Raw genomic sequence first — 6,000 nt, forward strand, 5'->3', positions numbered from 1 at the left:
AAAAAAAAATTTTTTTGCCAGATGACATGGTGTAGAATTCCTCAGGCCACATTGCGGTCCTGAACTCCCTCCCTCCTGAACTCGTTCTGTCCTACTCCAATATGTTAATTGATATGTAACCTAAGCCAGGTAGCCTGCAAAGAGGATGGTTCAGATCTGCTACATTGGTTGGCAGATAATGGTCATAAAGTTTCCAAAAAGAAACTTCAATGGTGTCAGGAAACTGTTGAATACCTTGGTTTTGTACTTACAAACGGTGAAGGGAAAGTCAGTCACGAGCTGCTGCTCTCCGTGGGTCTATGTTATAAAGAGGGGACCCAGATCTTATTCAGGAAGAAAGTATTGAAACTTTAGATCAAGTTAAAGGAATGTTGCTTGCACCTCTCCATTTTCTTCACAGAAACCAACTCATGCCTTTCAAGTGGGAGATGTCATAGTGGTCCAGCAACTGAAGCGTACCAAGAAGGAAGAGTACCCATTTGGACCCCCAACTACAGTGATCGCGGTTACCCGAACAGCTATTCTGGTAGAGGGACAACAGGCTTGGATCCATGCCAGTCGTGTGAAGAAGGTCAACCAAACACCTAAGAAGCAAGCCAAGGATAAAGGAGGTGAAGAAGGTGATACAAATCCTCGAACAGTGAGTGAAGCAGGTGGGAAAAAAGTCTCTGAACAAGATGACGTCGCTTATTTCACCACGGACTTCAGGGAAGGCCTTGTGCCTCTTATGCTGGGCTGCCCTGATCGTGTTCCTGCCAATTTTGGCTAATAACTAACTGTATTTATCCTGAAGATTTGGGACACATAAAGAGTATTTGTGGAGCCTCTAACACTCCACAACAGAATAATATGAATAATACACATGACAGACACAAGAGAAATGAAAACTCAAAGTTTTACAGATAAAATGTTAGTATTGAAGTTTAAATATGCCTATGCACAGAAATCAGGATATGAAAAATGTTGGATATGTAGTAAATTACACCCCTTCACCGTTAGTAGTCCTCTCATGGCTGTACATTTAAATATCACAAATGTTCTATTATTGTTAAAATACAATTATTACTACAATGGCAATTAGAACTGAGGAAGATGACCCCAGGGAAGAGAGAGTGTTATCAGATTGTCAGATTAGCAGATTTGTATGATGCCAAGATGGGTGATATGAATGAGTAAAGATATGTATCCACATACACCCTAAGAGCTTTGCTCCACATAGATGTGAAGTAGTACTGTGGACCCTTTGGTGTCATACTAAGTAAAGAAGATATGGTAGTGACCCTGCCATAGGGTACTGATAATGTTGAGATATATATATCTATAAAGAAGTAAGCAAATTACAAGATGAAGCTAGAAATATTGCCAAGACATGGGGTCCTTTTAAAAAACCTAAGTTCTGGAGTAGGAATACCGACATGGTTAAAAAGTGCTGTCATAACTATTATTATGATAGAAGAAAGATTATATAACTGTGAGACATATATTGTCTCAAAGAGGGGATTGTAATGAACATAGCATGACAACCTCCTTAAGTGCAGGACGACATGTCATGGGTTAAAGAAAAAGTTAAAAAACCTACACATAAGTTTACGTGGTTCTTATTATCTATAGACACCTTTCACCTAGTTATTTATGTATGATCAACATATGTATGGCTCATGTTTGTTTAAGATAAATTAGGTATAGTTCTACAACACCTGTGTAAACACAGAAAGCATATATTTATAAAACATAAATTGAAATTCATATCTATGTAAGATTTTGTATTGTATAATAGTAGCTTAATATTAACTGAACTTATAACACGTACTATCCAATAGGAAATGATTAACCTGAATTTGTTCTTTAACTGTAACACGTATGAGTTTATAAAAACTCCTCCCATCCCCACCTTTGTCCCCTAGACCTGTGTGTGTGTGTATATATACTAGAAAAGTGGCGTTGACTAAACAGATATCATATGATCACAAAGCATACTTGTGTCCTGTGTCATTATTTGATATCTCCAGGCTTATGGAGAGGCTTATGTGGGGCTTATGGAACTCTTTTCTTGCATTGAACCTGAACCTGCCTTGGTGGTCTTACAACCGAAATTTCCCCACAACATGCACTGTGGACTGCACATTGGAAAACTGGGCAGTGAGGGGTTATTACATGTGCTGGTCTCAAGCAGCTGATGGGTTAACACTTAATAAATTATAATTTGAGGCTCAAGGACCATTCCATCTTATATAGTTTATAGACCTATAAACAGTTAACTAGGTGGTATCATATAAAAATTTATGGGGCCTAGGGGTGTTTACACTGTGTTTTTTCCTGTCTATTTGTCTTGAACCTTTTAATATAATATTTTTGTATAGATTTTGATGGGTCATTGGTACCACTGAAAAGTCCCTGTTCTATGAAAAATAAAATGTCAATCTTGCTTAAACAGAAAAAGTTAAAGCTGAAAAACATCTGCATAAGGATAAGGTTCTCATTGAGGAGTTTGTAATGAGCTATATGCCAAACCTATAGTGCCCGCTAGTAAAAAGCTACTGTATTGAAGAATTGCTTCTTTGACCCTGCTGTAAACATTGCTGAAAATGAAAGACACAATCTTATTTCTGCCCTTTTCAGAGACATCAAGCAAGATGCATGTCAGGGTTTTCTTGACACTTGTACTTTTTGCAGTTACCGTAACTGATCTGCTAGCTATTGCACTGTCACAAATATCATCTTCAGCTGTAAACGTTTGGCAAATCCATATACTGGAAAGTAGAACTGAAGTGAACTTAGGGATCAGTAATAAATTATTCCTAGTAAATCCTGGCAATCAGTCTTCTTGCAAAACTTGGATTAAACCAGGTTTTTGTCCACTATTGTAACATTACTAAATTGCAGGGGCCTGCTGAAATGCAATTACATTTCGGCATGATATAAGCTTATTTTATGAGTGAATGATTAAGAAAGAATTATCTTTGAACCCAAACCCCAGGGTCTCATCTTGTTCTTGTTGACTGCAGTCCTTTTCCACTTTAATTTAATGTTATCTGTAAGCAACAAGCACATAGTGGAAATATAAACACTTAACTTTAAGAGAGCAAATTTTCCAAAGCTGAGAGCTGCTTTCCAAGACTTAAGCCCCATACACACTATCAGTTTTCCTGCAGGTTTTTCTCTTCAGGTCTAACAAAACCATGTAGTGCAAGGGCCTGCCTGATTGCATAAGAATTGAAACTCCTATGCCACGTACACACAACCTTTTTTCGCGATGTAAAAAATGACATTTTTTTTAATGTCATTAAAAACGATCGTGTGGGGGCTCCAGAGCATTTTTCTCGACGTAAAAAATGGGCATTAAAAATTTAGAACATGCTCTAAATTTTCACGTTGTTTTTAATGTTGACGTTTTTAACATCGTAAAAATTGGTCGTGTGTGGGTTTTAACTACGTGAAAAAAAAGTGCATGTTCAGAAGCAAGTTATGAGACGGGAGCGCTTTGTTCTGGTAAAACCCCCGTTCATAATGGAGATAGCACATTCATCACTGTGTAACAGACTGAAATGTGCGAATCGTCTCTCACCAAAGTTTTACTAACACAAAATCAGCAAAAGCAGACCCAAGGGTGGCGCCATCCGAATGGAACTTCCCCTTTATAGTGCCGTCGTACATGTTGTATGTCACCGCGCTTTGCTAGAGCATTTCTTTTTCACGTGTGTAGGCAAGGCCAGCTTAACAATAATCGGGTTGAAAAAAACTTTGTTTTTTTTAGACCATTAAAAACGGTCGTGTGTATGCGGCATTAAGGTTTGACCTCATATTAGATAGTTTTGGTAAACCTGAAGAGAAAAACCTGCAGGAAAACTGATAGTGTGTATGGGGCTTTAAACTGGGAGGGAATATTGCCATCGATGAACACAGAACAGAAATGGGAATTCTTCAAAAAGACTGTATGCAAATACACAGCAAAGTATATCACCATGTGCAACGTTTAAAGGCTAAAAGTAAAACCTATGTGGCTCACGGTCAAAGTTAAAAAGCTATAAATGATAAGAAAATGCTTTAAAAAATTAAGCAACACTATCATCATTTAAATGTTACAAAGTATATTACAGCATATGTAAAAAGAAAATCAAGAACAATTCAAAACAAATGTCAGATTGCAAAAGAGAGTAGGATAAACCCCCAAAAATCCACCAATATATTGTCAGAACCATTGACGTTTCGTGGCATAGTGCCTCCATATATTGTCAGAATATTTATACTGAAATATAAAAATATTATTGTATTTATGGAAATATGTAAATCTGTGCATTGGGAGAATTTCATCTTCCTACAATATCAAACAAGAAATCCAAAATTCTTTTATCCGTGCTATTTTCAAGACAAGTAACACAAATGAATATTTAAAATATATATATTTATTAACTAAAGATATGGTGCAAAATTAAAATCAGGTATACATTGTGATAAAACAAATAATTGATATACTTCTACAATCGGAGATAAATGGTGGTTAAATATTTAGATAATATTTACCTACATTATATGACGTTATAGTCACAGTTCTTACTTAAATCATCCTTGTATATTTAAAACCTGGTAACTTGTAAAATAACCTTCCGTGACTTCATGGCTTAGTAAAAATCTTTTGTTTACATTAACACTATGTTATCTCTTCTCAAAAACATACAGATCTCCTCTCCTGGCCCCTTTCACACTTAGGCCCCTTTCACACTTATACGACTTGTCTCACGATTTTGTACTGCAAAATCGTATGACAACTCATTCTCCATGATTTTCAATGAACACCATTCATACTGGCACGACTTTAAGTAGTGCCGACTTCAAAGTAGTCCCTGCACTACTTTGGTCCAACTTCCATGCGAGTTGATGTCCATAGACCTCAATGTTAAACCCTCAAGTAGCATGCAAATCGTACCTGAATAATATAGACACGATTTCAGTACAACTTTGTAAGTACAAGCAGCTTTTTAACCCTTGTCCCACCCAATCCTTTCAGCATTGTAGCCCCTATCAAGCACATTTTTCCACCAAACATTCACTTCCTGATTATTCCCTCAGGAACAATGGGCCAGATTCACAGAAGAGATACGACGGTTTATCTCCTGATACACCGTCGTATCTCTTGTCCTATCTATGCGGCTGATTCATAGAATCATTTCCGCATAGATAGCCCTAAGATCCGACAGGTGTAATTGACTTACATTGTCGGATCTTAGGATGCAATACTTCGGCCGCCGCTGGGTGGAGTTTGCGTCGTTTTCCTGCGTCGGGTATGCTAATGAGCATTTACGGCGATCCACGATGGTTTTCGCGTTCGTTACGTCGTCGCTAGTAATTTTTTCCCGTCGCAAATTTACACCTGCTTTAACATGGCTTAACTTTAGTCGAGCCATGTTAAAGTATGGCCGTCGTTCCCGGGTCGAATTTAATTTTTTTTTTGTTTTGGCGTAAACGTCCAGGAATACGAATGGACGCTACGCACGTCGCCGTTCTAAAAAATGACGTCACATCGCGCAAAGCACGGCGGGAATTTTTAAACTGAGCATGCGCAGTACGTCCGGCGCGGGAGCGCGCCTAATTTAAATGGTACACGCCCCATTTGAATTGGGCGGGCTTGCGCCGGACGTGTTTACGATACACCGCCGCAAGTTTACAGGTAAGTGCTTTGTGGATCAGGCACTTACACTGAAAACTTGCGGCGGTGTAACGTAAACGGGTTACGTTACACGGCCGCAATTATTCGTGAATCTGGCCCAATGTGCTCCAAACAGGTAAAAAAAAGAGACGTCCTCAATAATGAGCAAATCATTCGATTTATGCGTGAGTGCCCAGCTATTTATGTTTATATTTGTGTGACTACAAAGACAAGATAAACTACAAAGACAATATCCCACTGACCACCAATGAAGGGGGCATTCTTCCCACTGACCACCAATGAAGGGGGCATTCTTCCCACTGATCACCAATGAAGGGGGCATTCTTCCCACTGTG

The sequence above is a fragment of the Rana temporaria genome, chromosome 7, assembly GCF_905171775.1.
Source record: "Rana temporaria chromosome 7, aRanTem1.1, whole genome shotgun sequence".
NCBI lineage: Eukaryota > Metazoa > Chordata > Amphibia > Anura > Ranidae > Rana > Rana temporaria.